Consider the following 22,438-nt stretch of genomic DNA (forward strand, 5'->3'; position numbering starts at 1 on the left):
AAATATATGTTGCTGCAAACAAAAAAGTGGAAACCCAGCCATAGTTTTTTCATAATGTGCATTTTCTGTAACAGTTTTGCATTTCTGTCATATATTACCATAGCACTAGAGATGCATGAACTGCACCTAAATTAGTGCTGACTAACCTGGAACCATACAAACTTATTCTCCAAGTGGATGCATGTAGTTGAGTCCATGGATGTTGGAAACTGATTATATAACTGGATTTCTCCAAATTATCTTCCACATCAACTGCAATGGCTATTAAAGAATATGCAGGACCAGCAGGTACTGTGGTGGTTAAGGCACTGGATCCCACACAGCCAGCTCTATGGTTCATGTCCTGGACTGGCACCTTGAAAAACAGCAGGCGCCTCTATGTGTTGCCGAGAAGTCTTAGAGGAGACTGGAGGAGAAGGTATTGCAATGTGGCCATCCTCCCTGGGGCAGAAGGGAACGACTCTCACTTTCCCTCTCTGTCTCTGGTGAGTGCACACACCCTATGACAAAAATGTGTTTTTTTTTTTTTAAGTATTAAAAATGTTCTAATTTGGAGCTTACATTTATAAGTTTAAACTCAACATCTGTAGCATTTGTTTAGAATTTTTGCCAACGCTAGGTTGTGTTTTGTGGGTGGAGTATTTTTTCACTGGCATTATTTAGAACTGTGGAGGGAGAATAGAATTAAATTTTGTCTCTTTAAACTCAATTATCTTTTCTCTGTAGCACAAAAGATTTTTTCCCCCGTAACTCACATTTTGTGAACTGTACAACTTACCCTGATATTCTTTTCTTGCCTAGGGTGGGCTGTCTTCCAAGGAAGGGCCAGGATTGCTCATGCATTGCTGCAGAGCAATGCTATTTACAGTCCTAATTAAATGAAGGATTATTAGAAATTGGAAGGTGGCTATAAATAGCTTGGTCCATTTTATCTGTTCCTTTGGTGTGTGGGAAGAGCATGGCTGATCTTCTCCCTTGAAGTTCAGTTAACTCGGGATGTATTCTGCTTGCTTTTGTTATTCTGCTTTGGCTTTCAAAAAAAAAATTAAAAAACTCCTGATGTAGATCAAAGTGGAAAAAAAAAACAGTAGAAAAAATAAAAACAAAGAGAAATCACTCTCAGTCATTGTAGAATATGGACAGAAGAATAGCAAAATGAAATGAAAGCAGGGAGGAGCGTGAGCTATATAAGAATAAATAAATAAATATGGGCCTAATCCTTTCTCACAACTTTTTTTCTGAAAACAGCTATAAATAAATCTTATTCCAGGTCTGTGAAAAATCAGTTCACCTTACCCAGGCATAATGTGACCAGCCTGTCTGCTCAGAGAGTAGAGAACTGGGTCAAGGAGCCTTCTTTCTGTGTCCCGTTAGCTCACTTCTAGAGAATGGGGATCTCTGCTTCTTTTCCTGTAGAGTGGAGAGTGCAGGATTCAGCCCAGCACCAGGGGCAGGCCTATGCCCAGAACTGAACTTGAACTTGACCCTTGACCAAATCACTTGGCCTTTGCAGATCATTCATTTGCATGATGAGCAAATACCTTTATTTATTAATTTTTTTAAAAATTTATTCATTTATTTCTTCCATGTGTGAGATAGACAGAAATAGCACTCCAAACAGGGTCTTAATACTGTAATTCACCACCCCTACCTCCCACACCTTGCTGCCATGTTTCAGCCAGCCCTGGATCATGGACACACACATGCCCAGTGTACCCAGGGAGGGCTTCATAAGCATGCCCTGAGTTTTCCCATGTGGATCACCTTGCAGAGCTTTGCATTTTGTTGCTGTGCCACTGGCCAGCCCCCAGGAAATACATGTAGACCCTGTGCTCGAAATCTTGGCCCTGTGTTGAGGTTCCTCTCTGCTTCTCTGACACCCATCCTCCCTTGCCTTTGACTTTTCCTGTTCAAGGTGCCACACTAGTTTGCTAATGTGCTGCTTTGATTTCCTCTCTTCAAAAGCCTTTAGCATTCCTTAGTCACCATATGTTTCTCAAGTTTCCTAATTTACACTTACAATAGATAACCCATGATCCTAATCTAGCCAATGCATAAATCCTACTTCTGTCCAGATCTCCTTGGTCCAAAGGAATTCCTCCAAGGGGTTTATAAATATTGCCCAAAGCCACAGGTTGTTTCAGTTATTACCTGGTTTTTGCTTATGTCTTTATTTGTTTATTTCTTCAGTATATCATTCTGTTCTCTCACTTATTTTAATAGCATCTCATAACCCAAATCAAATCATATTTCTCACAGCTGGAAATTATTTTTTCCATTACTCTAGATTCCTGAAACCATAATGACTGAGTTTTTCATTTAGCATTAACTAGCTTGTTAGTTATCTTCATTTGTGTATGTTTTTGTTTTCTCACTCACAAATTTTTTACTCTTTTAGAATTATCATGTCATAGGGATATAACTAATCTACTCTGTATTGTATTTTGGAATATTTGAAAATTGTTTTTCAAGTAGTCTTATTTGTTCTCTGAAGGATCCCTGTGAGGAGGTATATTATCCATGGTTTCTCATGTAAAGTGATAAAAAGTCAAGAGTGATTAAAGAATTTGTCCTAAGTCATTAGGCTGGTAACTATGAGATCCAGATTTTTAAAAAGCTGGACTCTTTTTTTTGGAGAGATTTTCACTCTAGGGCGCGTGCGCTCGCCAGACAGACAGAGAGAGATATAGAGACAGAAAGCGAGAAATCACCCCCCAGGGGAGATGGTCACGCCGCAATCCCTTCTCCTCCATTCTCCTCTCGGGATCTTGGGAATGCACGCACACGCGCCCGGCGTGAGTTTTAAGCCACCGGGTCCGGGACACGAACCGCGGTCGACTACATGGGAGTCCAGCGACATAGCCATTACGCTAACTGCTGGTTCCCAAAAGCTGGACTCTTGACTGTATTGTACATTCTTTTCATACCTTATGTTTACTTTAACACTTTTTGTGACTATCACAATACTTGACACTGTTACTGATTATTTTTTGTTTGTTTTAAAAATACTGCCTCAGCATATCATGATCCTTTTTCAGCCCCTGTGTTGGAATTGCAGGTGCATGCCACCATGACCAGCCTTTCAAGGCACTGATTTTAATATTTGCAAATTGCTACTAATACTTATTAACTAAAAGAATAAAGAAATGAATGAAAGAATGAGTGGATGAGTGAATGAATGACAACAACATTACATATAATATTGATGAGCGTAATAATTCACTAGAATTTACTATGGCATTTTAAGGGCAACTGCCAGGGACCTGAAAAAATCACATTGTTAGTAGCCATTGCCTTTTTCAAAAGCCAGTAATATGGTCAAGACAAGGTAGTCTTAGGTGTATTCCTTTCAATTCAATAGCATATGTTGTTTAAAAGCAAATTTTTAAGGTTTATATAATGTTTTATCTCTTCATTGCACTTTCAGTTACTGGGTAAAAATGAGCTGAAACACAAAAACATGTAGTAAAATTCAAAGAGTGACACTGATCTCAATGCAACACACCTAGAGAGGGTAGTTTTTCTCTGAACTCCCAGGTGGCTAAAAAAGAGAACTATACAGAAAAATGTCGAAAAGGGTGAAACAGATGTCTCTCTGAGCCTCAGTTTCTCATCTTAAAACAAACAAAAGGCAGCAGTAGTTCAGTGGTCTGCAATGCTAGAAGCCACATGGAAGATCAGAGGTCAGTTCCCAGGTGGAATTGCATATGTCTGCCTTCCTGTGCACTTGACTCTGGCTGGCTGGGAAAGGCTGGGGGGAGATGGGGATGTGAGACTCTGTTGAGGGCACTTGTCTTTCTCTCTCTCTCTCTCTCTCTCCCCCCTATGAAAAAGATTAAAATAATAATCATAAATAAAAACTTACAAAAGATTGAACAAATAGAGCATAGTAAAATGGTGGGGCTCAGTTTTGCTGATCTAAATGGAGCTGTTAGAATAGTACGTGGAGGGACCAGCATTTGAGTAATGGCTATGTTGCTAGATTCCCATGTAGTCGACCACGGTTTGAGTCCCAGACCCGGTGGCTTAAACTCATGCTGGGTGCGTGTGTGTGCGTGCCCAAGATCCTGAGAGAAGAATAGAGGAGAAGGGATTGAGGCTTGGCCATCTGCCCTGGGGGATGATTTCTTGCTTTCTATCTCGCTGTCTCTCTGTCGTTCTGGTGAGGACACATGCTCTATAGCAAAAACCTCTCCAAGAAAAGGATAGTGCTGGAGGGGCCAGTAGGTGGCATGGTGGTTAAGACTCTGGACTCCTACATGGTTGCTTGCAGTTTGAGTCCTGGTGGACCTGGTGGCTTGCTTTCTCACTTTCCTTCTCTCTGTCGCTCTCTGGTGAGCAGACATGACCTGTGGCAAATTAAAATATATATAAATAAGAATTAAATAAATTATTCTTTCAAAGAATAGTGTCTGGATGTAGACATGGTGACTTTTATTATCTTAGCAGTGGAGAAAAACACATTTGTCTTCTTATGGAAGTAAGCTTCTTTAGTGAACCTCACTGTTTCCTGTTTTTTTTGTTTGTTTGTTTTTGTTTTTAAACATTTGTTCTAAGCAGAATCTTATTTATTCTAATACATTTATATTTTATCCATGAGTCTTATTATTGAAGTAAAGAAAGGTGTGTTTTGTGTTTTGGCCGATGGAGGAAACAATACTGTCTACTACCTGTGTCTCTTTCCATCCCTCTTTTTCTGTGAATGTAAGATTTCACTCAAACCACTCCAGAAAATTACCATGCCATCACTGTAGACAATTCTAAAATCATTACAGGCTATTCATGTTTTGAGAGATGTAGTCCCTCTTACAGTGATAGTGACTACTAGATGAGAGGATTAAGCCAATTATGTCATTGGAGTACTGTACACTGTAAGCCATGTCTGCTCCAACTCTATGAAGTTATCATAGACTTACCATCAATTACTTGGAAAAATAGATTGAAGTAGTAGAGTTCTGGGCTATATTTTTCTTGGTCATTTTATTTAATTCTATTTTATTTAATTTTTATATTTGGCAGAGTGACAGAAAGTTGTACAGAGAACTTAAATGAGGCCAAAATGTTAGGTATAAACTACTTTTCCTCTCTCAGGCCTCCCATCTCCCATAAGTGTGTTTAGCCAAATACAAATACTTGACTAGTAAATCCGTGGTTGGGGCAACTGAAAAAGTGCATTTGAGGAACAAAGATATCAATCCAAACACTCAGATGGAGTGTTCTAAGAGTATCCTAGAGACTGGGTTTGTGAATCTAGTAAAACAACCAGATGAGCAAAATGGTCCACTCTCCACAGATAGAGGGTCCTAGGCATGTGAGCTTTTGTTTCTTAGTTGGAGGTCCAGTGGTAGTAACCACATAGGCAACTAGAAGTGGGGAGTGAACATGGAGGTTAAGAGACAGAATGCAAGTAGAAGCTGATGGCACCGATTTGAATTGGGATCTTGTGTTACTTGCTTCACAAACACTGTGACCCTGAGACCTAGATAACAGTGTTTTATCTACAACTTGAGGCCATTTTTCATATACCCTAAGGGCTCAGCTAAGTAACTGCAGATGCCTGTCTGGGATGGAGTATCAGTAGAAGAGCCTACATCACCTGGAAGAGCAGGGTCTTCACTGGAGTTATATACAGCAGAGGGAGCAGTAAGTTCCCCTTGTGAGCAAATGAGTTCAGTCAAAAGATGACTGAGAAAGAGAGAGAAAGAACATGAAGCCTCTATCCAGTGAACGGACATGTAAAAACCACCTTTTCTAGCCTCCCGGACAAAACTGAGGAAGATTTTGAATAATAGCCAAAGTCATGTTGCTGGGATGTTCCATTTTCATTTGAGAATAAAACAGGCAAAACGATCAAAGTCCTTTCCTTTCTAATTAAGAGTAACTTTTAAGTCTGGAAGCTAGAGGGCATATATAACCCTCCAAGGAATGGGCCATTGAAGTCTTAATAAGTGCATTGCATTTATCATATCAGTGTAGCATGACAAATGACCTCATTTAGATTAGAAGCTGGTCACAGATGCTGTTCGTTTCAGACAAGTAATTTCATGCCCACAACGGTAGGATGAGTAAGTCAAAGGAAAGAAGTCTGATAGAACCATGTAACCAAAAAGACGATCATCCTTCATCCTATGACCTCACAGTTACTATGCCTAAGATAGTAGCTAGAAGGGCATTATAGTTTCTATAGGATAGTGAAATAGCCTGAAATGTCAGTATGAAATCTGTGTAAGAACTTTGATAAAAACTCAATGTTAGATCAGCCCCTACATGGCCTTCAGGTAATTTCCTGTTAGAAAAATAGGGAGATGGTTATAGCATCTTTGGCCAGAACCCTCCTGTCTGAGCCCTTCCCTACTGGCAGCCAACACCCATAGATAGGCCCACAAGGTCACAACGGCAAGTAAGCTAATCAAAGTACTCACCATTTTCCTGACCCTACCTACCTCTCCACCCCTCGCATATAAATACATCGTATCTCCTCTCTGGGGTGGGCTGAAGCACCTCTGGCTTCAGATCCATGGGTGCTCTTTCTCTCCATAACTCCCATTGTTTCTCTTGAGATGATAGCCTCCTGAGTCCTACTCTGAACCATGAAAATAAATAACTTGAATCAAATGGATAGAGACTGAATAGAGGTACTGTAGTGTTTGTTTTAGTTTTGGAAACACACTTGATAATATAATCTACATATAGTGAAGGACCTTATTTGCTTTTCATTTGTATTTTCTTAAAAATAACTTACAAATGGACAAAAAGTACTACTGACGTATTTATTAGTGCGCACACATCACTGATTTCCCTGTGTCTTAGCTGTGCACGCACATTGGCTTTACAGCAGACGAAGGCCAAGCTTGTGGCTTAGCATATGGTGCTCCTTCAAATAAGCTCAACTGTCTGCCTCTCTGCTTATCTAATCATAGCAATAAAGAAATTGACTTTTCATTTTTCTTTTCCCCAGGCCCTAGGAGATGTATGTGCCAAACACTTGGCATTCTTTATAACAGAGTCAATCATAATTAGGATTCCAAATTAAAGTACGTTGCCAGCTAGGGTATATAATGTTTTATATTATTTGTTTGAACAAATGTAATATAACTTGAAAACAGAAAAATAACAGAAACAAGCAAAGCTCACATTTTTCATGTGCAGTGATCTTGTGGAGTTGTGTTTTTATCAAATGTTACATTAAATGAGAAAGCAAAGAATGTACAATTTAAAGATTTTTCTCCAACTAATTTTTTTTTTCTTTAGAGATTTTTGCTATGTGTGCACTCACCAGTGGGACAATGAGAGACAGACAGAAAGCAAGAAATTACCCTGGAGGATGGCCACACTACAATCCCTTCTCCTCTATTCTCTTAGGATTTGGGGCATGCATACACACATACGTGGCATGAGTTTTGAGCTACAAGGTCCAAGACTCAAATGATAGTTGACCACATGGAGTCCAGGGTTGTAACCATTATGACACCTACTGGGTCCTCTATAACCAATTTTAAGAAATAGGTTTTTCTTTTCTTCCTTTTTTTTTTTAAATAGGTTTTTACATTTTGTTTTGTTTGAAATGTTCATAGTAGAATGTTGGATGTGGTCAGACACTGGGTGGGAAGCTTATTGGAAATCAACTATGAATAATGTATTGCCTCATCGGTCATTTTATTGACTTTGCTTTTAGAGTCTGATTTCACCTGTTTTTCAGTGGTTATTATTACACAGGTGAACATAAAAATATTTTCTGCTTGGATTTATTAATATCTACTAATGTACATTAGAGAGGGAAAAAATGTCCTTGATAAATAAACAAGGCTTTCACGTCACTGTATTGTACTCACAATGCTTATATACAGTGACTAGGAGTCATTATCTACTCAAATATTAGAGCTTAGAGCTTAGGATGAAAGACTCCTTGACCTCTATTTCCTCATTCATAAAGTAAGAGACATAGTTGGATGACATCCACGATGTAAAATAGTTCTTTGAAAGTACTAGAAGCTCGTGGCAGAGCCCAGACTAGAATTCAGCTTGTTTAATTTCTTTTTTTAACAATTATTTTTTATTTAACTTTATTTGTTTATTTATTTTATTTTGACCAGAGAGGGACAGAGAGAGAGTGAGAGAGTGAGAGAGTGAGAGAGAGAGAAAGAAAGTGGAAAAGCAAGCCACCCGGTCTGGGACTCGAACCTCAGTCGGCCATTTGAGAGTAGTGCCCTTAACCACCATGCTATCCGCTAGCCTCCAGCTTGCTTAATTAAGTACGAACAAACAAAACAACAAATAACCAAACTGATCTACTTGTAGTGAACAGTATCAGGGATGGGGGCTAAAGAGGATTAAACAGGAGAAGATATTTAAGACAAATCATTTATGAACAAAGAATTCTCTTTTACAGGCCATAGCCCATTCAAGATTTTAGCCTTCCTTTTCATATGTTTCTTCTCACTGTGCCTGTGGACACAATGGAAAGATTCATCTAGAACACACCTTGATTGTAGGTAAAGGGCACAATGCCAAGAAATTCTACTTTCATGACTCTTGAAGTTTTGTGAACACGAGAGATTAGATCTGACACAGCCTTTTTGTGTTCTTGGAATAATCATTAAAATCCTTTCATCCAAGACTTTTTATGACAATTTCACTTATTCCCACTTTCTCTTACACAAACACTAGCTATTCATGGACAATTCTATATTTTAGTTTCTTCTTAATGGATTCATTGACATAAACTAGTTCTTTAAATTATGAGGCTAATAATAGTAGTTGGAGGCTACATTAAGCTATGAATTCATTATCCTCCTTAGACCCAAGTGAATCTGCTAGTAACTAAAGAGTGATGGTTCCTATTCTTGTCAGTACCTTCAACCACACTGATCACAATTTCAGTACCATTTCCTTCTTACCATACTTGAGATTTTTTTGGTTTTGTTTTTGTCTTAGGATGGTTGTGCCAAGTTTTACACTGGTAGCCATTTTTAGAGCCCCTGCTATTCTCACTACAGAATGTGGCAGCATTTCATTGGCAGTGAAGTCAGTTAAGTTACATCTAGAATTCTTCAGTTTCTTCTAAATAAAACATGTTATGCAAACTTAAGTTATTGCTCTTTTTAAAAACTAATGCAGGATAAGTTGTTCTGTAAAAAAAAATATGGCCACTAGAATGATTTCTTTCCTTGACTTCTTCTTGGAAAGTTTTTATTTTAGCTTTTGCTATGAGATCTGTGTCATTTTCACTGCATGTTTCTGTCAAGGAAATCCTTGGGTCACTGCCATAATGTGTCTTGCTGGATGATTCTTTCAAGTGCTGCCAACACTTGTCTTAATTGTACATTTTCCATATTAGTCTAGCGATATATTCAAGGTATATGGCAGCTTTATTTAAAATAAATACATAACTTTTTATGCTTTAAAATATACATTTAACCAAGCCAGGGAGGGAACTAAAAAGGAGGAAAAGAGAGAAATCTGTACGTATACATGGAAGAACCACGATGGAAATGCTCTGTGTGTGAGAATCAAATTTGTGGAATAAGATGAATCACAAGTACATATGTGTAATGCTTCCTTACCTGTAGACATGTATATGGCCTTTCTAAACACCAGCAAATCTCGGTGATCAGAATTCAGTAGACTATCATGGGATAAGGGTTTTAATTTTAAATGTTCATCTATGTTCACGTGTGTATATAGGGATACTTTAAGAAGTGATCCGGGGGCCAGCAGATGGCATAGCAGTTATGTCACTGGACTCCAACATGGCCGACCACTGTTTGAGTTCCTGACTTGGTGGCTTGAAAATCACACCAGGCAAGTATCCATGTGTGCCCAAGATCCCAGGAGGAGACAGGAATATGGCATGGCCATCCCCCCTGGGTGCTGACTTCTCACTTTCCCTCTCACGTTCCCTGTCTCTCTCTTTCTCTGCAGAGTGCACACACCCTAAAGCAAAAATACTCTTTTTTTTTTTTTTTGAGAGTTTTTTTTTGCTATAGGGCGCGTTTACTCACCAGAAAGACAGAAAGAGACCGAGAGACAGAAAGTGAGAAATAACCCCACAGGGGGGATGGCCACACCACAATCCCTTCTCCTCCATTCTCCTCTCTGGATCTTGGGCACGCACACACATGCACCTGGCATGAGTCTAATCCACCAGGTCGGGACTCGAACTGTGGTCAACCACATGGGAACCCAGCGACATAGCCATTACGCCAACTGGTGGTCCCAAGCAAAAATCCTCTTGAAAAAACAAAACAGTGATCTAAGTTTGAATTCTTCAAATTGTATTTGTGTTTGATTTCTCACATGTGTTATATGTTTGTCTCTGAATTCCATTTTCTCTGAAAGTTCTTAGATGATAAATTTAGTTAGGGGACTTAGAGTAACTGCATAGTCATTCTCAGATATGATTGTAGACCATTTCAGATTTATCCCATGAAAATGTCACATGTCAAGATGTCAGTCCTGAGTACTCTCTACATTTTTCTTATTTTTCAATAGAAATGACTCTCATCCCCAACAGCTTATTCCTGAACTGACTACCATAGCTTCATAAATCAAAAAACTGTTATCATTATATAAATGACTGTCCTATAGGTATTTTAGGACTCTATCTTTGGCCTTGCTCAATCAGTCCCAACTCAAATCTGCTTCATTGTTGAATCAAAGGGTTTTTTTTTTTTATTGCTAATACTTCAAACTCTACCTTTGTATTCAAGCTATTTGTCTCCTGTTGGTTTCTTATGAGAAAAGCAAAAATTGTCTGGTATTTGAACTAAACCGACAGTTTTTTTGATGATGAGTCGTGAGACACATTAAATTTTGTCTTGCTTTTCAATTGTTCCTGAGGCTCTGTGGGACTCATAGTAATAGAATTTTATTTGTGTTATTAAAGTTGACAGCCCTGATTCAGAAGACCACAGGGAACTGAGATGTTGATTAAGAGACATCATATTGACCAGGTGCAAGTGGGTAACAAATACACTGGGAGAAAAGACTCTAATCTTGGACTATTCATGAACTTATTGTTGGGAAGTATGCTTTGGATTTTAATTTCTCTACTTACACAGTAATATCTTTCAAAATTCTGGATTTTCTTGGGGAAATTTTTATGTTTAGCCAAGACTTATACAATTTTATTCCAGTTGGGTAGACCCCAAGATAGTGTTTCTTTTAGAAATAAAATGTGAGATATTCATAATAATGAATATTTAAGAGAGAATGGGAAACAGGATAACTATGAAAAAGAATCAAATAAAGAAGAAATGTATAGTAAGTGAGAACAAAGTACAAGCAATTCAGAATATATTTTATCAAAAATTGCTTTTTAAGTGGCTCTTTTTAACTGGCTGCAGAAGACATTATTGAACAAAAAACAAGCCTGATGCAATTCAATTTAAATTTATCACTCTATTATTGTAATATATTTACTCAGGGTTAACAACTCATTAAGCACCAAATTGTTCACTCTTAATGAGTCTCTGATGCTAAAATTGAGCAGACTTAAACTTTACTGTAAAATAACAACAGTGCTATTGCATAAAGATGTAATAAAACTTAAGTAAATGCTATTGAATGGCTATGGAGTTGAAAACAGATTTGTGACATGAAATAGAAAATGTAGCATAGACATATGACTTACAGAAACATGAGTAATAACTCTCATTTCCCCAAACAGGATATGCCAAATTTCGTTTTATTTTGTTCGATTTTAATGAATTCTCTAAAACATAAAATCATATGTATTTATTGTGTTTCTATAATAAGAGAGTTTAAGAATCTGTTAAAAAGAATATCAGCATTTGGGGCTGATCCTGTACCTTTAGTAGTTAAGGGAGCCGGATTCCATCAACTCTTGGCCCTGACATGCTCAAAAACACATCCAGTTTACGTGTGTGTGTTCCCAAGATCCAAAAAGATGGAGAACTTTAGGAGAAGAGACCAGGACCACTGGAGGGTCCTTTCTTCCTCTCTCTCTCTCTCTCTCTCTCTCTGGTGAGTGCATGCATCCTCTGACAATGGATATTTTTAGCGAAATGAAAAAGTATATTACTATTTAAGCCAAACAGCTTTGGTTTCGCCATACCATAGTTACTGGGAAGTTATGAAGGTATTAGTCAATACTGGGTTGATTGTCAGAAATTAATACTCTTTAAATATTAGTCATTTATTTGTGGGACGCCCTTGAAGATTATATCACATGTACACACAAACCAGTCCATCATCTTCAGATATCTTATAGTATCCAAATTAATCTTTGCCTTCACCACCTGGTTGTCCATGAACCGTTGGCTTCAAATCTGCTGGTACAAACCCTATCATGAAAACCATCCATCATTAAAACCACTTATACCCTTGGTGTGGGAGATCATTTCCCCTGTATATCAGAACAATGCTGAATTTCCCATAGAAGCAGAGGCATTGGTCTCTTTAGCTCTGTGCTTTAGAGTGTTAATTGGGCTAAGAACAGGTTTTACTTATGCCTCAAATTTTAAAATTTTCTCTTGAAGTATAACTGTTCTGTCAGCTTTTACCTACAACCTGTCTCTCAAGCTTACCATCCCCTCATCTTCCAAAAAAGTCTTAGCTTCAACAAAAAATCATTTCTTTGGTCCCATTAAAAAATTAATTCCCTCTGAATATCAATGGAACAAACAAAAGTAGTAGCTGGTGGAGAACAAGTGATATTGAGCTAATATTTTCACTAAGAGCATTGGGTCCTTGCACAGTTAACTAAGAAAAGCATTGTTATGAGTTTATTCATAATATCAATGGCTTTGGGCAACATTTTGATGGAAAAGGTTTATGAAAACATGTACTATTTATGTTTTGAGATATGAAACATACTATTCATGTAAAAATATATGAAATTTAAAGAAATTCACATTCTCTTGTTTGTTTTGCTTTTCTTGTTTGTTTTTGTTTTGTTTTTTAATTTACTATGAAGGCTGAAGTGCCATTTGTGAAATTTCAGAGTCGTAGTTATCACTTATTCACTCTGATTTGAGCTATGGCCCCATATTTTATTCTTGTCAATAAGCAATTGTATGTTATAATTTGTAAATGGTTTCAAAGAAACATAAAGAAATGTTTTGTTCTTTCTTGGTCTATACCTTAATCAATATTTCACAGAATAATAATTGACAGAAAAACACAAAGTGAAGCTTAATTTAAAAAAAAAAACTTGCATAGAAGAATAATAAAAAAAGCCTTTTTAAGAAATTTTAAGTCAGATGGTTTAATAATCCAAATTTGAGCATTAAAACTAACTTATATACTATGTATAAGGAAACTATAATTTTCATATTTCTTTTAATTCAGTGTAATATGTATATTTAATATGAATGTCTTTAATTTCTGCTTATTGGTGTAGCTCTCATGACGCTGAAATTCTAACTCAATATTTTAAGGATTCAGTAATAATGGTTCCATTTCCCTATCAAGGGTATCCTCCAGTTTACTTTTACTCTTTCATATCAGTTAACTCTTTTGGGTTCACAAATATTTTTATGAAAGACCGAATTACTTACCCTGGAATTCATGTGATGTTTGGATACAGCAATGGTTTGCTTTGGTCTTATTTTTGATATATTCATGTATAATTTACATTCAGAGAAATGCTCAAACTTTTGACATATGGATTTAATTGTGAACCTCACATCCCAGACAAGACAAAGAACTTTTTAATTCCCTCTGAAAGTTTATCCATGCCTATTCCCCATCCTTCCCTCAATAAACAACCACTGGTCTGATTTCTCTGACCATAGTTAATTTATTTTTTTCCTATTCCAGAATTTTATAACAATTAAATCAGATAATGTGTTTCTTTTCTTTTGTCTGGTTTGTTTTACACAGCATACTGTTTTTGAAATTCAGTGGATTATTATTTTTTAATAATACTTATATTGGGAGCAACAGAGGGTATAAATAGACTCCCATGTAGTTGACCATGTTTCAAGACATGGACCTGATAGCTTAAAACTCATACCAGGCACATGTGTATGTATGTCCAAGATCCCAAGAGGAAAATGGAGGAGAAGGGATTGTGGGGCGACCATCCCCCTGGGGGTGATTTCTCACTTTCTATCTCTTTGTCTCTGTCTCTCAGGCAAGCGTATATGCCCCATAGCAAAATATCTCTTTAAAAATGATGATGATAATAATAATAATAATATACTTACACACATATAATTGAATATCATTGACTTAAACAACTCAGAATTTCTTATGAAATTAAATATTGCATTTTGCTGCCTGAAAGACAAAGAAGAACCATGTATTTATATGACTTCAAGGTCCTGAAATGGTTTTTAATCCTGTTCTTCAATATCCTCAATGTTTTCTGCTTTTGCTTTCTTTATTTTCCTGAAATTTCAGATTCTTAAAAAAATAATGAATTTATTATATCTAAACTAATTGGGACCTCAGCAATAAGACTAAGTCACATATTCAATGGAAAGACTTTCTCTTTGTAATACAATATGTTCATACCCAGTCTCCTAGATAGTGATGAATCCCATCAAGTATGATTGTTAAAATCAACTAATAAAGGGGGACCAGCAGGTAGTGTAATGGCTACATCCCTGGACTCTCATGTAATTGACCCATGGTTTGAGTCCCGGATCCAGTGGCTTAAACTCACGCTGGGCACATTTACATGCTTGCCCAAGATCCCAAGAGGAGAATGGAGGAGAAGGGATTCCGGCATGGTCATCCACCCAGGGAGACGGGAAGTTCTCATTTTCTGTCTCTCTTGTCTTTCTGGTGAGCACATGTGCCCTATAGCAAAAACCTCTCCACAAAAAAACAAAAACCAAAAAACAACTAATATATTAGTTACCTATTTTCATCTTTCATGTGTATTCATTTTAAATAACCTACACATTTAATTTTCTAAGGTTCTGCTTTTTAAAAAAGCAGAATAATAATATGATTAAAAGTAGACTATTTAGTTCAAACCCTATTTAACTAGAAGTAAAAATCAGAGATTTTTTTTTTCTAATGGAAAATGAGCCAAGAAGTTGAAGACTGCCTAGCCAAGTAGCAGATGAAGCCCAGGAGTTTTCAGCTGTGGATTTACTGAAAAATAATGGCACATGTGATACCATTTAGAAGCTTATTTGAAAAATAAATTGTCATAAAATTTAACTTCCTGGTATTTCGAAGTGAAATGTATACTGGTTACTTATGTGCATTTTGTTAGCTGATACCCTATGTTTGTCTTAGTGTAAATCTCTATGCAATGAGATTTATTAGGCAGATATTCCATATCTTACTTAGTGTCTTCACATAAAATTCTTGAAAAAAGTCTCTTGAACTAATTTTTTTTTTTTTTTGGAGAGATTTTCACTGTAGGGCGCGTGCTCTCACCAGACAGACAGAGAGAGACATAGAGACAGAAAGCGAGAAATCACCCCCCAGGGGGGATGGTCACGCCGCAATCCCTTCTCCTCCATTCTCCTCTCGGGATCTTGGGCACGCACGCACATGCGCCCGGCGTGAGTTTTAACCCCCCGTGCCGGGCACACGAACCGCGGTCGACTACGTGGGAGTCCAGCGACATAGCCATTACGCTAACTGCTGGGTTCCCTCTTGACCTAATTTTAAGATAATTTTCTCCTGTCCCTCTTCGTTGCTTATAGAATCAATTCAGAAAATAAAAGTAAACTACAATTATTCACCTTTTCAAGAAACTAAACCTCTAGAATTTATAGTGTGAGTACAGAGATATTTTAGAAAGTATTTGTGTGAGCTTGTGAGAAAAAATGACCTTTGAGAAGAGCAAAACCAATAAAAGAAAAAACAGATATGTTGTTTTTGACTGATCTACTGCCACCTCTGAATGAAACACAAATTGGTTTATGATAGCAAAGATAGTAACTTTCATTTGATAGATCATTATTTAATGAAGATTATTATGGTGTTTAGAAAACAAAGAGTTAGCATTCAATATAATACATCTTCTTTAGACTCTTTTACACCACAGGTGATTGGGACAGCTCTGCTGGCCTGAATAATGAAATGCCAATAACCTCAGTTAGGACAAATAATTATTTCACTAGTACAGATGCATTTAACTTTACAATAGATATTCTCCTGAGATGCTGTGTATAATTATTTTTTAAAACTTGAATCATCATCTAAATGTTTTAGGGCAATTCATTACTTGATAAACCCTTTGAAGTTTTCTTTTATAATGCAAAAGACATACCTGTTTTATAAATTAGGGTGTTTTCATACTAGTATTGTTAAAAAGTGACACCTTCATGTAATTGTAAGAGCTTTAAAAAATAATTTTTAAGAATAAATAATATACCTGTTATAGGACAGAAATGCATTGTATTTTACTTGCTTTCAATCTAGAGAAGGTGGGAGGACAATGGGCAGAATCACTGAGACTGAGGGTGGTATGAATTACACCTCCTTCTCTGGTTCTATAAAAATCAGTGCCACAGAAAAAGAGGTACTAATCAGAGCATGTCAAATCTTTCAGATATTTGTGAACAGAAGAAAGAAAAAATTGAATTACAATCTAGAGATACCTCATCCTTTAGAGTAAATACTATTTCCTTCTAGTTTTGCATCCTCTTTTTTTTTTTGGACAGATTTTTTTGCTGCAGTGCTCATGTGCTTGCTGGAAAGACAGAGAGATGGAAAGTAAGAAATCACCCCCCAAGGGGATGGCTATGCTGCTCCTCTATTCTCCTCTTGGGATTTTGGGCATGCATGCACATACACCTGGCATGTGTTTTAAGTTGCTGGGTCTGGGACTCGAACCACCATGGTTGGCTATATGGAGTCTAGTAACTGTACTATTATCCCATCTGCTTGTCCTGGTTTTGCATCCTTTTAGATGAAGATAGTCCATAGAAAAACTTATGGTCAAAAGTATTACAAATGCACTTAAAGCCTAAGAAGAAATGTCAGTTCCTAAAGAATGGTACCCTGTTGTTTTATTTAGGTTTTTGCCATAGGGCATATGCGCTCACCAGAGACATTGAGAGACGGAGAGAAGAAAAGGGATTGCCACAATGCACTCCCTCCTCTTCCATTCTCCTCTAGGGATTTTGAGCACATGTGCACACTTGCCTGGCATGAATTTCAAGCCACTGAGTGGGAGTCCAGTGCCTTAACCACCATGTCACTGCTAGCCCCAGGTCACCTGTCTTCTCTGATTATCAGTTTCCTGATCATCAATTTCTGATTGCTTTGTCGCTTCAGGGTGTTTTCCCATAGGAAAGAGAAGTTCAGATCTTGAGCCAAAAATGTCCTGTAAGTCTGTGTGAGATATGTTTAGGACAGGCGGCTGTAAAACAGAAACATTAATACTCTAACTCTTGGGTTTACATAAAGATAATAAAATATAGCTCTAGAGTTCACCCATGTGTTGTGTAAGACCACATTTATTAGACAGGTATGGTTCCTTCTGGACATATTCTCCCAACACATCATGATGATCTTAGTTCTTCCTTATTTTTTTCTTTCACATGTTAGAACATATCAGCATTAATTGTGTATAAGTAAATTTGCTCAACACTTTAAATGATTCTCGGTTCCACATAAGTGTCATCATTTTATACATACTTTATTTGAAAACTACAAGTTGTTTCTTAGTGCTAAATTCTTTATGCCAGTATTAAAAATACCTTTAAAAAACTTACTCAGTTGCAGAAATCATCAATGATGTACTAGTTCTAGTTGCGAAGATACGATTTCGAATCCTTGTCCTATCAGTCATCTGGTTCATGACCTTGAGGAAACTGCTCAATTTTATTCCTTTTTTTTTTTTTTTTTTTGAGAGGTCGCGTGCACTCGCCAGAAGGACAGAGAGACAGAAAGCAAGAAATCACCCCTCAGGATAGATGACCATGCTGCAATCTCTTCTCCTCCATTCTCCTCTTGGGCTTGGGCACACATGCACATGCGCCCAGTGTGAGTTTAAGCCACCAAGTCCGAGGCTCAAACCACAGTCAACTACATGGGAGTCCAGCGATGTAGTCATTACACCCTCTGTTGTTCCCACTGCTCAGCTTTTCTAAATGTTTCTTTGCATCATCTGAACAAGGTACCTACTAGGGAAGCTTTGGAGATTGAAATCAATGAGATCTAAAAAAAAAAAAATTAAATATTAAAATATCTAGCATATAGCAGGTCTTCACATGTGTTCTGAATCAAGATATATCTGAGTTTTAAATGTGTCCCTTTACTTGGTGACCACATGTAGCCACCTAACTGCTGAGACACACAGCAATGAGTCTGACCCACATGCCAGCTTACAGCCTGATCCCCTACCTGTCAACCAGGAAGATCCTCTTCCTCTACTATCTTGATCCCTGTTTCCACACTCTGGGCAACCTTTCTGTTCTTCCACTTGCATTAAAATTAAATTACCACTTAGATTAGATCAAAAGATTTTCCCTGGTTGTGGGGAGAAAAAAGAATACTTTAAGCTAGCACTAATCCCTTAATACACCATGATATTTGGGTACTTTTTTTTTTTTTCCCCACTAGCAGGTAAATTATTTTTAAGCCTTCTAAGTACTGGAAGTCCTTTGCTAACATCAGCCTAGTTCAAGTTAACTTGTTAGGAAATTTGTTTTTTTTTACTATGAAAATGCTTATCAGGGAGCTTTCAATACTGAGATGTGTGATTTACATTAGTTTGCATGAAAAAAAAGTCTCTCCAGGGACAAATTTCTCTCTTTATTCCTTATTCTATAAAACAGACAGTCAGGTGGTTGCTTTTTGGTGTGTGAGTAATCACTTGGGATTCAAGGGAAATTTTAAACAGTTTTATAGTCTAGCCTTAGTCCCCCTTTAGTGTTCTCTTCTGTCTCATTATATTATTACTATTATTATTACCATCAGTATCAAATGTAAACTTTATTTCCCAGTCCCCACTAAACCCATTACTTACCTGTTAGTGTCATTTCATGTTTAGAGAGAACTGGCTCAAAGTAATAATGTGATCCCTTTGTCTTAGAAAACATAACCCTTTCCAAGAACTCAGGTCACAAATTCATAGCCTGAGTTAGTCTCTTGGACGTGTGAGAAAAAAAAAACATCACCAAGGGATGGCATGTGGAGATGGTCTTCTTTGAATGTACAAGATAAAAGATCCTCAAAAAGTTTGTAAAAATGTGTATTATGATAAAACTATGCATGGGTTTCAAAATGTTTTTACACCAAAACAAACTCATACATTAATTCCATTTTCCACAAACTTTTTGAAACCCTCTCCTATATGGGCAGAGGAAGAAACTGAAGCAGGCTGATGAGCCTCAAGGCAGAAAGAGTAATTTTAAGAGGCACTCAGATGTCTAGAAATCCCCACTGGAGGCTTCTTTATCCTACACTACTCCAACATTTGTGGGAAAATCAAATAATTCTTTTGAAATGTGAATACTCAGAAAAGAAAGTACAGTATAGGAAGTGGGTTTTGTTGTTGTTGTTGTTGTTTTTGTTTGTTTTTAATCAATATATAGTGATTAGAAGGAAGGAGAAGTGAAGGGTAAGGTGAGATTTTTAGAAAGATGTACTTTGAATAGGTAGAGTATTTGCAAAGATAGACAAACTCACTGTCATCTTTGCAGTGTAGCATCTAATTGGTATAGAAGATTTGGGAGAGAAATTCAATTGTAGTAGAAAAGAAGTGATAAGGGATTTTGTGGGACATGTCGTCTTCATAAAGTCAAGTCATGGTTATTAGGTAGCTTGCTATAAATCCTTAAGGAGCACTTTAGTCTCATTTCCTGTCTAAGGCAGGGATATTCTCCTGGACATTCCTGACAGAAGATCATCCATCTTGTGCTCCAAGGACCAGGTCACCTATTAGATAAGGTGAGGCTTGGGCTCTATTTGATGGTATTTTATGCAAGAATCTGAGGATGCCAGCACTGGATTCTGTTTGTCAGGGCTCCTGACAGAGCTGGTAATACAGCAGAAAGGCTATAAATGGTCATGTTACTTTCAGCTGTTCAAGCTCTGTTATCAACAAAGCAGAGATTTGAAATAGTGCATATTTAGACTTAAGTCTTAGCGAGAATGCTCTCCACTTTCTTTAGAAACTGTTTCTTAACACCAGTAAGATGAGACATGTCCAGTGGGAGGTGAGTTTAGCAAGGGACATAGAGGAAAAGTTAACATCATTAGAAATCTGAAAGAGAAAGAGCGAACAGATTAGTGTTTTTGATGGTACAGCAATTCCATCCAATAGTAAAGGGTGGTCAAATGAATGGCTTCAAATTTGACCAGATATCAACTGCTCCTTCCATTATGAAAAACTCAGACATGGGTGAGAAGAGGTGAACCTGGGATGAGAAACATAGTCCAAGAATATTGTCCTTTAATATCAGTATTCTCCAGTGCAGTTCTCTGCCATGTTTGGACAGCTCCAATTCTCAGAATTGTTTCCTTAAATTAATCTGCTACTTGTCTCTTTCTGTATTGCAATAATAGAGCCTAACTCTGCATTTTTGAAATGAACATACAATACTAATCTTTTTCAAGACAATTTACTCACTACCCCACCCCTCTTTTGAAAATTAGGCCATCGTTTCCCAACTGCCAGTCTCTGGATCTGTTTCTGTAATTACACAAGGACTCCTAACAATGGTACCACAATCATATCCACAAGCCTTGTCAATATCTCAGGATGGCTCTCATTGGGCCTGATCCTCAAACTCATTTGGAGAATCTAATGGCTCTCGTACTCTCTCCTCTGTTACCTTGAGGATATCTTCCTTGATAACCATATGTGTTATAATTCTTCCAAAATGAATATCATTTTTCTTATGACAAAAAATTAAAAAGTACTTAGTTCTCTTTTTGTGTGTGTATCATCTTCCCTTTTATTTCACACAATAGTCCCAAGTTTTTCTTTTTTACTCCAGTCATAAATGCCATACCCTAACCCCAAACAGAGCAGAACAAAGCCTTTCTCTGTGGGTTATTATTGGCCTTGTGTATAAGACTTAGTTGATCCCAGTCCTCAGTTTACCTGCTACTATCCATAACAATAATAAATATTTGCATACAGCAACTCTGTTTCATGCACCATTCTGAACACTTACATCTATTTACTTGGTGAAACAGTAATTGCTTTAGGTGGGCATTACTAATCTCTCCATTTTAGTGGTATGGAAACTGAAATTCAGAGAAACTAAATGTCTTGTACAAAGTCACAGAACTAAAAGGTGGTAGAGCTGAGGTTTGGAGTTTGAATTCAAGAAGTCTAGCTCCAGAGTCCATGGTCATTTACCATTGTACCACACTGCTAAGTCTACTTATAAGAGTAAGTGCCCTTTTATGTTCTTCCCTGTTTTTGTGAACCTTGTTTTATCTCTTTAAACTCTGAGTTCCTTAGATATTTTCCAATGTGGCCAGTCGAATTTATTTAGGACCTCTGAATAGTCTCTGAATGGAAGAGTATTTTCCATTCTTAAAACCCACATGAAGAATGAAGACTTTAGATGCACAAGGTCCAAGGTCAAAGCCTGAAGGAGAAAGTATCACAGCAGAAGGAACGATGTTAAAATTCAAAGGAAGATAAAAACCCAAACTCTGTTAAGGTCACACACTAGAATCTACCAAGATGTCGTCCTGGTTAGGCAGTGAGAGAAAGGAAGTGGCATAAGGTGATTCAGCAGGGGAGGAATGTGAAGCCAACAGTCAAATTAGTAAAGTGGGAAGAGAGACTCTGCAAATCTAGTTATGAAGGAGAATACCAGCAGAGAAGAGAAATTCCTGAGAAGCCTGGCAATTTTAAAAACCAGAGGGTACTTGACCCCCTAGTTTTTAAATGTCATTGCCTAATAAAGGGAACTAGGGATCATTGGAGAAATGGCTAATTCTAGGATGGGACAGGGAATATATAGGTGAGTCTGAACCATCTAATAGTGACCGAATGTAAGAAAATGAAGAAAGTGCAGAAGGAGAAAAAGGATGAAAAGAAGGAAGAGAGGCAAGAAGGAAGGGAGACTCCAGTGGGTGAAACTGAGGTCTGTTTCTTTCCATGTACTGATCAGTCCTCGGGGTGAGAGAGGACTGTGTTTCAGATGAAGTCCAAGAATCCTTAAATTGGCTCTAATGTAAGGATGTGTCCAAGCCCTCCTTTCTATAAGCTAACACTGAACTTTCTTTCTCCAGGTTATGAAGTATCTGCCCTAGCATACTGTATAGCCAGTGCTCCTGCTAGGCATTTTATTATGACTGTCTTCATTCTGAAGTAATCTTAGAAGTCACTTTTCATTCATTACATTAAAACAAATTAAAAACTCATATTCCTACTGGGTCATATAAAATAAATGAGCCAGTTGGGTTTGAGTTCAGTAAAAGTAATAGTTCAGAGAAGAATCACTACTTCTTGGGCTTTCTGTCAAAGAGACAACAGAGAACTGTGAGGATTGTGGTACCCTGGAGAAACCACTCTAAAGGAGACAGCCAAGCA

General features: G+C 37.4%; 1 protein-coding gene across 16 annotated transcripts in view; it reads left to right on the forward strand.

The window, feature by feature from the left end:
* Window positions 1-22,438, forward strand: part of NRXN3 (neurexin 3) — a 1,829,483-nt gene that overhangs the window by 1,522,632 nt on the left and 284,413 nt on the right. The window lies entirely within an intron of this gene.

The sequence above is a fragment of the Tupaia chinensis genome, unplaced genomic scaffold (genome assembly GCF_000334495.1).
Source record: "Tupaia chinensis unplaced genomic scaffold, TupChi_1.0 Scaffold000528_1, whole genome shotgun sequence".
Taxonomy (NCBI): domain Eukaryota; kingdom Metazoa; phylum Chordata; class Mammalia; order Scandentia; family Tupaiidae; genus Tupaia; species Tupaia belangeri.